Source organism: Aquarana catesbeiana, linkage group LG07, assembly GCF_042186555.1.
Source record: "Aquarana catesbeiana isolate 2022-GZ linkage group LG07, ASM4218655v1, whole genome shotgun sequence".
Taxonomy (NCBI): Eukaryota; Metazoa; Chordata; class Amphibia; order Anura; family Ranidae; genus Aquarana; species Aquarana catesbeiana.
The window spans coordinates 245,828,722-245,841,258 of NC_133330.1; positions in this window are offsets into that span (position 1 = coordinate 245,828,722).

Here is a 12,537-nt window from a genome sequence, read left to right on the forward strand (position 1 = left end):
TAATTATTTGGTAAGTAAACCAGGTGTCAACACAATTATATATATATGCATTTCAGAGAAAGCTTTGTGTATATGGTGCATACATCACTAGAACAGTGTTGCCAACAGTCAGTATTTTTACTGGCAACCAGTAAAAAACAGACACTTTTCTCCTGCCAGTAAATGCCAGTGACAGGAAAAGGTTGCTAGTAAGGCTGGGTTCACACTATAGAACGCAGCGTCTCCATTCACCGTATTAGGTCCAATTTTAGCCCTAATATTGGGCTGAATTTGGACCTAAAATGGATCAAGAGACGCACAGGACTCCTATGCAATTCACACCGCAGCTGCTGCGGAGATGTGTGAACTGACTCCATTGAGAGCCGGTTACAATCTCCTGCTATGCCAATTGGAAACCTGCATCCAATTCACAATAGTGTGAACCCAAACTCAAAAATATGGCTGTGACACTTAGCTCTGAACTGGTCCAGAGCCAGCCGAGATAATCTGAGTGCCTGCTACAGTGTGTTCAGGCAGCTCCCAGCGGGGGGGTGGTGGGTCTGGCGAAGGCGGGGCCTGAGCATGATGTGTGATGTCATGGTGCAAGGGAGCCGAGTGCAGCAGGCAGAGTCTCCTGTGAAGGTCTGAGGGATGGGAGCAAGGTAAGCTGGGAGTGGGGTTTTCAGTGCTGTTTGGACTGGAGTTGACTGAAGGGACCACCTGGTGTGGAGAGAGACTTTCACTGTGATACAGGAGGGGTTGTGTCATGTCAGTGAGGTGTCATCATCATCTTTGCTGCTGCACACTGCTATCTGTGTCACTGTTGGAGCCAATTTCATGTGTGTGTATGTGCCTGCCCATTCTAATTTCTTGCCACCCTGAGTCCTGTCATGAGCTACCTACATGTTATATTGAAAGTAAAATAAGAAATATGTTTTAAAGTGGAAGTAAACCCTTTTTTTGAACTTGTACCTACAGGTATGCCTATATTAAGGCTTACCTGTAGGTACAGTAAATATCTCCTAAACCTGCACGGTTTAGGAGATATTTACAGTGCATGGAGCCGGTTTAAAAAAATGTGGTTTACTACCGCTTTGATATCTATTGTATATACTCGAGTATAGGCCGACCCGAATATAAGACAAGGCACCTAATTTTACTACAAAAAACTGGGAAAACTTATTGACTCGGGTATAAGCCTAGGGTGGGAAATGCAGCAGCTACTGGGTAAACAATGCCCACCTGCAGCCTCACTGTGCCCATCTGCAGCCTTACTTTGCCCATTTGCAGCCTCACTGTGCCCATCTGCAGCCTCACTGTGCCCACCTGTATCATCAGTGCCCATCTGCAGCCTCACTGTGCCCATCTGCAGCCTCATTGTGCCTATCTGCATCCTCACTGTGCCCATCTGCAAGCTCACTGTGCCCATTTGCAGCCTCACTGTGCCCATCTGCAGCCTCACTGTGCCCATCTGCAGCCTCACTGTGCCCATGTGCAGCCTCCCTGTGCCCATCTGCAGCCTCACTGTGCCCATTTGCAGCCTCACTGTGCCCATTTGCAGCCTCCTTGTACCCATCTGCAGCCTCATTGTGCCCATCTGCAGCCTCACTGTGCCCATCTGCAGCCTCATTGTGCCCATCTGCAGCCTCACTGTGCCCATCTGCAGCTGTACTTTTGATAGCTAAAACAGCGGGTGTCTCCCGCTGTGTCATGCAGTCTGTTCAGTGACTGTCCATTGTAACAAAACCCCGCCTCCTCCTCATCCGTGATAGATGGAACACTGATACAGTTTCCCAGAATTGTATCAGTGTTCCACCGAACAGACTGCATGACACAGTGGGAGACACCCGCTGTTTTAACTATCAAAGGTACAGCTGCAGATGGGCACAGTGAGGCTGCAGATGGGCATAATGAGGCTGCACCCTCACTCGAGACCCTCACTCGAGTATAAGCCGAGGGGGGGGGTTTTCAGCCTAAAAAATGTGCTGAAAAACTCGTATTATACTCGAGTATATACGGTACCTTAAATCACATAGACTATAATTTTGTAATTTTTGGAAATGTCAGTAAAAACTTGGCGGTGTCAGTAAATTGTGGATGTCGTGTCAGTAAATTTCAATCTGGTAGGTTGGCAACACTGCACTAGAAATGCATTGGATGGATGGCACAGAACCTACACCAAAGACATGGCTGATTTATTGTTGGCAATACTTGCTAAAGCTGGCTATACAAGATTTGTTTTTTTTCATTCAGTCAAAGACAGACAAATTCTTCTATACATCTAAGTAATGTGGATGGAGGAATCCCCCTGGTGGGACATTGTATTCTGACAATGGGACTCTCTGCTGTCAGAATACACTGATTAGCAGCATTGCTAGATCAACAAAGGTTTTCGAGGAAGTCCAATCAACAGAAGTCAGTCTAACCGACAAATGGAGATTGCCAAACCTGAAATTTAGCCAGTCCCTGCTAAACTGGACAAATTTTGATCCATCTATGGCCAGCTATAGAGTATTTGAGATATCAGTTGATCCTGAGCCCTGGGACTGATAAGAAATTGTACAGCACCCTAGGGGATTTTTCAGCACCAGTCATTAATTGTCTTATTTTCCTGAATGTTTTAGGACTTGTCCACACCAGTTCAATTTCATCTGCATCTGCCATTGCGCTGCAAGGCACAACAATTGAAATCCCATTGTTCTTTATGGTAGGGTTTCTCAACCTTTTTTTCTTTCAAGGTACCCTTTAAAATTATGGACTGTCTCAAGGCACCCCATTCTAAAATGTAAGAACCTATTCTAATTGTTTTATATAACACATTAACATCCACACACGTAGGACACCTAACGTTAGAGGCAATTTATTCTTCCAAATCCAATGCACTTTTGCACACTGGTACTGACTAGTATTTCAATGTTTCTCTTCTCCCTGAGTTTTTCTCCATCAGTCAGCTAATGTGACCCCAGCGGTGACAGAGAGGGGAAGGTCAAACAAGGATGCTGTGCAGACAAATGACATCCTCCTTATCAACTGATGACATCATTGGTTGTTAAGACGCTGGGTCCTAGAAGGTCATAATGGTGCACAATGAAAACCTGTGGCTTTGTATAACTAAAAGGCAGGTTTCCTCCACCTGCTGGCTTGTATACAAGGCTGCTCTGTGGTGCTGGTTCAGATCAATGCAACAGGGTGCAGTACAATTTTTTTTGTTGCTTCTTTTGGTGCAGCATAGTACATTTTTGTCCCCATTGACTTCAAAAGGAGCAGATGAAAAGGGCATGTGCATGTGTTTCCAGTGCATTTTTGGCAGGGTATTGTGTTTAACAACCAGTCACCTACAAAAAAAAATGCATTATGCATGAAAATGCATTAAAAAGGCACATAACAACAAGCTACATAAAAACCCTGAAAAACGCATGATTATGCAGCAGCACTAGTGTGCAGATAGGCTTAAAGTGTATGTAACCCCTAAAATGTAACTTATCTTATTTGTTCGCATTTTGTCTGATAAGTATATCATTAAAAGCATTTTGGCATTTGGTTATATTTGTTCAATAAGTGCAAAAAATACCTGTTGATCCTGTCAGAAATCTTGTGAGCTGATAACTTCCTGTTCTCTATGCCTGTGTTGCATGTTTAGAAATTGCAGTTTTCCCAGTTATCTCTGTAGACATCTACCCCTATGTAATGCAGAAGAGGGTTTCTGTAGTCCTGTCCTGTTATGACAATGCAGACCTATGATGAAAATAGAACACCTCCTCCTATGTAATGGAAAAGAGGGGTAGGTGTTCTGTAGTCCTGTCCTATTGTGATAACATGATCCTATGATGACAACAGAACACTTCCCCCTATGTAATGGAGAAGAGGGGTAGGTGTTCTGTAGTTCTGTACAATCATGACAAAGTGGTCCTATAATGACAACATATTTGGAAGGAGAGCAGACCAGAATATAAGAGTCCAAATTAATTTATTGATGTTGTGTTAAAAGACAGCCAACGCGTTTCATGGGACTCCCCCTTCATCAGGGCTTCAGTTAAAAATGAGAAGCTTGAGTGGACTCAAAGTAAGGCTTTCCTGTCTGAATTTGTGCAAGGAAACTGATTGCTGGATTAGGACACCTGGCCTGCAGTATCTGCGTCAGTAGTCAAAATAAGACTCCTTCCATATATGCACGTCTTTTCCTGGTAACCTGCTGGAGTACCCACGGTAGGGTAGCCTTGCCTATTGCAGTGTAACCTGAGGCAGTGGGCTCTTCAAATGTTTCTTGCCATCTCACCACCTGTCACGTACCTGGTAGGTTGTGAGCCTGAAGTGCAGGGAAAGACCTCCCTTACAGCTCCCACTCCCGCTCCCCTGGAATGGAAACAGAGGATCAGGAGTGAAGAGTGGTATGGGTGCCTGGCAGGATCAACAGTTGCTGGAAGTACAGTAGTGGTGGCACCCTCTGGAGTCAGGAACCTGAAGACAGAAACTGGAAAGCAGGTAGGACCAGGAACCCAACAGGTCAGCAGGCCGGATAGTAGAATGCTGGACTGGAACCAGGAACAACAGCAGGTAGTAGCCTGGAACGCTGGGCTGGAACCAGGAACAAGCAGTAGGTAGCAGGCTGGATCGCTGGGCTGGAACCAGGAACAAGCAGTAGGTAGCAGACTGGATCGCTGGAACCAGGAACAAGCAGCAGGTAGTAGCCTGGAACGCTGGACTGGAACCAGGAACAAGCAGTAGGTAGCAGACTGGATCGCTGGACTGGAACCAGGAACAACAGCAGGTAGTAGCCTGGAACGCTGGACTGGAACCAGGAACAAGCAGTAGGTAGCAGATTGGATCGCTGGACTGGAACCAGGAACAACAGCAGGTAATAGCCTGGAACGCTGGACTGGAACCAGGAACAAGCAGTAGGTAGCAGACGGGATCGCTGGACTGGAACCAGGAACAACAGCAGGTAGTAGCCTGGAATGCTGGACTGGAACCAGGAACAAGCAGTAGGTAGCAGACTGGATCGCTGGGCTGGAACCAGGAACAAGCAGCAGGTAGTAGCCTGGAACGCTGGACTGGAACCAGGAACAAGCAGTAGGTAGCAGACTGGATCGCTGGACTGGAACCAGGAACAACAGCAGGTAGTAGACTGGAAGCCGGTATACACAGCGGAGGGTCAACAAGCTGGTGGTCGGTAGTGGTCGGACAGCAGAGGTACCAGGGATAATGCAGAGGGATGGTCAGGCAAGCCAAGAGGGTCTGGTGCAGGCGGAGAGCAGGATGGTCAAACAGGAAGCCGGGTCAGATAACAGGATACACAGATCAGATCAGGAAACACTCACAGAACGCTGTAGAGCAGACAGCGGGGATGGAGTGTGACAGGCAGGTTTAAATAGCCCGCCTGACACCAGCGGGAGTGCGCACGCGCGTGCCCGTGCGTGACCGCACCCGTGAACGCGCGCGCATGCGCAATGGAACCCGTGGCCGAGTTCCCGTGCACCTGGGCCGCCGGTTACTGGCAGGATCTTCATGACACCACCTTGTTTAAACTCAAGGTGGTGAGTCCTGTCTTATCATGACAATGCAATCCTATGATGACAACAGAAATCCCCTCCCACCCCTTAGTCCTTTTTTATGATGACAGCTCTGCTTCCCCATAAATACAGTACAGTGAGTAAGCATTGTTGCCTAAAGACAAGAAGTGTGTTATTAGCAGGATTACCATGTAAAAATAAAGTAGAAACAGAAATGTAGCCATTGTGTCCAAAGACTGGCAAGCTGCAATATAATACACTTTTGCCCATATGTTTATATACTTACTTACTATACTTACTTACTATATACTTAGATACTCTTTAACTGTTCTTGTATGGGTTGGGAGATTGTAGCAACCGTTACACTGAGAACAAACAGATCACAGCCAGAGGCATAACTAAAATACCCAGCAGCTTGCATCTCATAAAACACCCTTTCGGTGGCTTTGTATGCTGGAATATACTTTATTTTTTATTAATATCTGATATTTTTTTTTTTTTGTTGTCTGTACAAAATGCACAGCAGCTTAATGATGGGGGAGTAGCTGTCATATATGGTCTCTCTGACCTTGTGGGCCCTGGAGCAACTGCAGCCTCTGTACATCTTGACACCTTAGCTCTGGTAGTTTCCTTTGAATTCTGCCATTTGTCTTAAAGCTGAACTCTAGGCTTTCTGAAAACTAGCAGCCTATGTACCTTTGTTTAGAATAACTATCCCTTTGCAGAAGCTCCCGCCCAACCTTCTGTCAAGTTCATTTCTCTTGCATGTTGAAAATTTAGACCTTAACACATTCTCTTGTGTTACTTCAGTGGGAATTCCTAGAATCCCAGCTCTCTGTGGGTCACTCACCAGCAATGAACACATGCTACAAATACCTAAACAAAGTAATGGTGCAATGCATGTTGGAAATTGTAGTTTGAATACAGTCCTGTCACTAGCAATAGCTGCAGTCTGCACTCTCTTTAGCAACTGCAAAAATATGTGATACACAAAGGAATCATGTGAGCCTTTTTTAACAAATTACAAGCAGGCATTTAGAATCATATATTTTTAAATAAAACTGAACTTTACAACTATTTAGGCTATTACGAAATGCAAATATACACAAGCTGCACTCCAATGTCAACTCATCCGAAAGTCTTTATTCAACCACAAATGACATAACAGCGTACAAGATGTTCCGGCCCAGGGACAGCCCCTCCTTGGAGCATTTCACTATAATTGGCTTAATCAGAATTATGATTCACCTAACAAAGTTATTGTAAAAGCTTCCTTTTAAAAAAAATTAAAAATAAATGTTATACTTACCTGCTCTGTGCAATGGTATAGCACACAGCGGCTCCAATTCTCCTTTTCTAGGGTCTCCTTCCAATGCTGTAGGCTCCTAGTCTTCTTCATGCACCACCATAGGTAACTGCATCCTATGGGGGAGCCCCTGTGTCTATAGACACACATAGCATGGCTCTGCCTTACTCATAGCACCTGTGTCTATAGACACACATAGCATGGCTCTGCCTAAAATACTACACTATATGAGCATTATTTGGGCTCCCATTGGTGAGCTTTAGTACAGTGCTTGATCCCACTGGAGATCATCACCCACCATTGTTTGCCATCTGGTGAGTGTTTAGCTTGGTGGAGGTTCGCGGTTGTGATGGGCCTTTCCCAAACACATTGGGTAATGTGTGTTTATTTGATGCTGGATTTTTCTACTTTCTGGTGAGTGGTTAGACATATCACACATACTGTTGGAATTACCCTGGTATACACAGAAGATTCCTTTAAGCACTTGCTTACTGGGCACTTAAACCCCCCTCCTGCCCAGACCAATTTTTAGCTTTCAGTGCTGTCACACTTTAAATGACAAATGCGCGGTCATGCTACACTGTACCCAAATTACATTTTTAGCATTTTTTTCACACAAATTGAGCTTTCTTTTGGTGGAATTTAATGACCACTTGGGTTTTTATTTATTGCTAAACAAACAAAAAAACATACATTTTTGAAAAAAAAAAAAATGTCATAGTTTGTTATAAAATTTTGTAAACGGGTAATTTTTCTCCTTCATTGATATTTGCTGATGAGGCTGCACTGATGGGCACTGATGGGCTGCACTGATGGGCACTGATGGGCTGCTCTGATAGGCACAGATAAGGCGACACTGATAGGCACAGATAAGGCGACACTGATAGGCACTGATAAGAAGGCACTGATGGGTGGCACTGATGAGTGGCACTGATGGGTAGCACTGATAGATGTCACTGATGGGCACTGATAGGTAGCACTGATGGGCACTGGTAGGTGGTACTGGTAGGTGGTATTGATAGGAAGCACTGGTGATGGTACTGATTGGTGACATTTATAGGTGACACTGTGGGCACTGATAAGTAACACTGTGGGCACTGAAAGGTGGCACTGGTGGGCACTGGTAGGTGACACTGTGGGCACTGATGGGTGGTACTGTGGGCACTGGTAGGTGGTGCTGGTGGGTACTGGTAGATGGTGCTGGGGGCAATGGTAGGTGGCACAGAAGCCTCTGCAGAGGCTCTCCAGATCAGTACTGATGGCCCTCTCACAGTCGCCAGTGATCGGCTTTTTTTTTCTCCTAACACTACAAACTTAAGGAGGAAAAATAGCCGATTACCAGCTCTGTTTACATCACATTATCAGCTGTCATTAGCTGACAGCTGATCACGTGGTAAGGGGTGGGGATCGACCCCTTACTCCAATCTGTGAACAGCCGAGTCTCATAGACCCGCTGATCACAGAGCGCGCCGTCTCTCCTGGCAAATTAGGTCTGCGCTGCAGCCGTCTTTTGGCTATAGCGCGGACGGGAGGTGGTTGATCACTAGGGGGCGATCAAGGGGTTAAGTGTGTCCTAGGGAGTGATTCTAACTGTGGGGGGGTTGCCTCACTAGAACATGACAGAGATAACTGCTCCCAATGACAGGGAACAGTAGATCCCTGTCATGTCACTAGGCATAACAGGGAAATGTCTTGTTTACATAGACATCTCCCCGTTTTGCCGCTCCATGACACGATCGCGGGCCCCCGGCGGACATTGAGTCTGTGGGACCCGTGGGCACAGTCACGGAGTACACACGCCCACAATGCCACGATTTAAAGGGGATGTACCTGTACGTCCATTTGCCCAGCCGTGCCATTGTGCCGGCGTATATCGTCGTGCGCTGGTCAGCAAGAGGTTAAAGTTCTATCCTGTGTTGAGCCTTGATGAAGGGGTAGTGATGTTGCTCCTAAAATGCATTGGATGTTTTTTATATGACTTTTGTTTTCAACAATGAACATTATCTTTTATCCATTTTTGGTATGGTGCACCTTTCTGTATTTCTATAGTTATATAACTTTATCCAGCAGATACTACTATAAAGGAATTGTCTGTATTTATTTCATGTATGTAGCTGAACAATCTATCCTTGACTATGCAATACAGTCACACTAGTCCCAAAAGAGATGAACCAATAACTGGAGAAGATATGGCAGCATTGGGTTGTAGCAGAGCAATGTTTTATTCTAGAAATCTTAGAATCACTGGAACTCCTTTGCAAAAACAAGTGGCACTCATATTACAGCAGCCAGCCCTCCTCAGTCCTTTTGGGCAGACAGAAGAAATAGAGAAACATTCTTTGCAAAGTTATTCACTACATTCACTAAGCTCTGGGGAAAATTATTTTGCAAAATACAACTTCATATGCAAAGTGAACAGCCTATTTTCCTTTAGTAAATCAACCCCAATGACTCAGTTAAAAGCAGGTTTGGTATATAAACCACTAATCCCCATATGTACGTTATAATACTGCTTACTTTTAATATAGTATTAAATGCTACACACGTTTTCACTTATTGCATTCTAAGCAACCTGTACAATTTTCTCCAGTATATTTTTTCTTCCTATGTATGCACAAACTCTTACATAGCTGGATATTCGTTGCTACTGGCTCCAGGTTGTGTGAGCCAATTCCTGCAACTTCGGGGTAGGGGAGCATGTACCCTTAACCCTCATGTACAGTATATTAGGGACAGCATAGACTCCAGTTGTTGTCAGCCAGTTGTAGGTGAGGGAGCAGGGATGTGGCTTTCTGTCCTAGACTTTTGGCCATTATGCTTCTGTGGATGCAAGCAGGGTAGGCAGGGGTATATGTAGAGCCAGACAGGAGCACACATGCAAAAATGTCTCCAAGGGACCCTGTAAGGCAACAGAACCATCGGAGCCACCTGAAAACAGGAACCTGAGAAATGAGCGTTTTCACAGAGGGAACCAAGGGAAACATAGAATTGGAAAGAAGGATACTAAGCAAACATGGTAAGTGATGAGGTCTGCAGCACTATATGCTTTTCTCTTTTGAGGCTTTAATAAACACTTTAAGCATAATGGGGCTAAGTGACATGCCATTGGTGTAAACTGTGCAATGAATTATCCTGTTTTACTATTTCAAGGGTAATTAATGGCTTCTTTAAAGCACAGCTATTTTTATGTTTTTCATCTTTAAAAGATAAGTATGGGCAAAGCCTATGTGGGCATACTTCTCTTGTGGGTCGCAGGAGTGCACTTATTTTTACGCTCATGTGACCCATAGTCAGCTTATAGTAGGCTTTTGGCCACTTTCAGCTAATATCACAGAGTAGCTCCTCAACCATATTGTCGGGATATATTCAGCTGCCTTATTGACAGCTGGTTCTGACTCTCAGCATGCGGCTGAGAGCCAAAGTCAGTTGCACTTGCCCCTTCCCCTGCCTGGTGCTCCAGTAAGCATTGGCGGAGCAGAAGCAGAGCGGAGAGTGATGACTGATAGTCAGTGCTCTTTGCTCCAAGTAAACAGAGGACTGGGAATTTAGTGGTCATGTGATCACTCAGTTCATGGATTAGAGCCAATGCAGGATAGCTGCAGCATCGCAGATGTGAGAGGTGAGTATGGACATTTTTTTTTACAAACCTCAAACTTATACTTTAACAGTCACGTTAATACATTAATTTGTTTCTACTTTAGGGGCTATTTAAGCTCAGCTGAGCACTGTTTTGTACTGCAGGAAGCTACATTTTCAACTCCTTGCCAAATAGAAAGTGTGTCTATGAACAACACTAGTTCCCATGCCATGCCTCCCCCCCTTACTTCTTCATAAAGCACAGCACAGTGATGATGTATGTACAGTGCTGTGTGATTGACACAGCAGAGTGAGGGTGGTGAGAGCACAAAGCTGGAACTGGAGTCATTCATAGACACCAGTTTGATGCAGCAGCTCCTCTCTGTAAATATCATTAGATCTCAGCTCCTTGATTAAATACAAAAATGACAATGTTAACCACTTAAGGACTAGCCTCGTTTTGGGTTTTAGGTGTTTACATGTTTAAAACAGGTTTTTCTGCTAGAAAATTACTTAGAACCCCCAAACATTATATATGGTTTTTCTTCTAACACCCAAGAGAATACAATGGCGGTCATTGCAATACTTTTTTTTGCACCGTATTTGCGCAGCGGTCTTATAAGCGCACTTTTTTTGGAAAAAATTCACTTTTTTGAATAAAAAAATAAAACAACAGTAAAGTTATCCCAATTTTTTTTATATTGTGAAATATAATGTTACGCCAAGTAAATTGATACCCAACATGTCATGCTTGAAAATTGCGCCCGCTCGTGGAATAGCGTCAAACTTTTACCCTCAAAAATCTCCATAGGCGACGTTTAAAAAATTCTACAGGTTGCATATTTTGCGCTACAGAGGAGGTCTATGGCTAGAATTATTGCTCTCACTCTACCGGTCACGGTGATACCTCACATGTGTGGTTTGACCACCGTTTTCATATGTGGGCGCTACTCGCGTATGCGTTCGCTTCTGTGCGCGAGCTCGTCGGGACAGGGGGGTTTTAAAAATTTTTTTTTTTATTTTTATTTATTTTACAATATTTTATTTATTTTTACACTGTTTAAAAAAAAAAAATTGTGTCACTTTTATTCCTATTACAAGGAATGTAAACATCCCTTGTAATAGAAAAAAGCATGGCAGGACCTCTTAAATATGAGATCTGGGGTCAAAAAGACCTCAGATCTCATATTTACACTAAAATGCAATAAAAAAAAAAAAAAAAAGTAATTTAGAGAAATGACATTTGAAAAAATATGCCTTTAAGAGGCGTGGACGGAAGTGACGTTTTGACATCGCTTCCACCCAGCAGTGTCATGGAGACGAGTGAGCGCCATCTTGGCCTCACTCGTCTCCAGACACACCACGGCACAGGACGCGATCGCCTCCGCCGCTCTCGATGGCTCCGGGGGCCCTCTCCCGCCACCGATAAAAGTGATCTCGCGGCGAATCCGCCGCAGGGACCACTTTTATCTGAAAGCCGGCCGCCGCACGAAAACGGGGATACCGGGGTTATGGCAGCTAGCTGCTGCCATAACAACGATATCCCCGTTCAAACTTAGAACGTACATCGTCGTGCGGCGGTCGGGAAGTGGTTAATATAACATCTAAAGATTAAAAAATAAATAAAAAAAAAAAAAAAAACAGCAGTGACTCCAGATTTAACATGGTAGGAACGGGCATAGCCTCAACATTTCCCCAATGACTGGATTTTTAAGCTAACTATACATGAATCATTTGTTTTCATTCAACCAGTGGGTTTGATAAAAAATTTTTTTTTTAAATTACCAGACTCCCCTATTCACACACTTGATGTTGATGGAGGAATCACTCCCACTGCGTTATTGTATTCCAACATTGGGAAGTCTTTTCCGCCATCAGAACACACTGATCAGTGAGACTAAAGTGATAAGTGTGCCTTTGCGCTATCAATAGTGTGTATCACAGAAAAATAAATTGTGAAATGTAAACATAATAATAAATAGATTGCAGCAAAATCTAAAGTGTTCACAGTGACACCAATGAAAAACTAAACGATAAAAGTGATTTCGCGCAGTGATCCAATTATCTAAGGATTTCTCCTCTAAATGTGATATAGTGAAACAATAATAACAGGCCTACCAAAGCGCATAGAGTGCATTCAATAAAAAGTGATCATAAACTCATGAC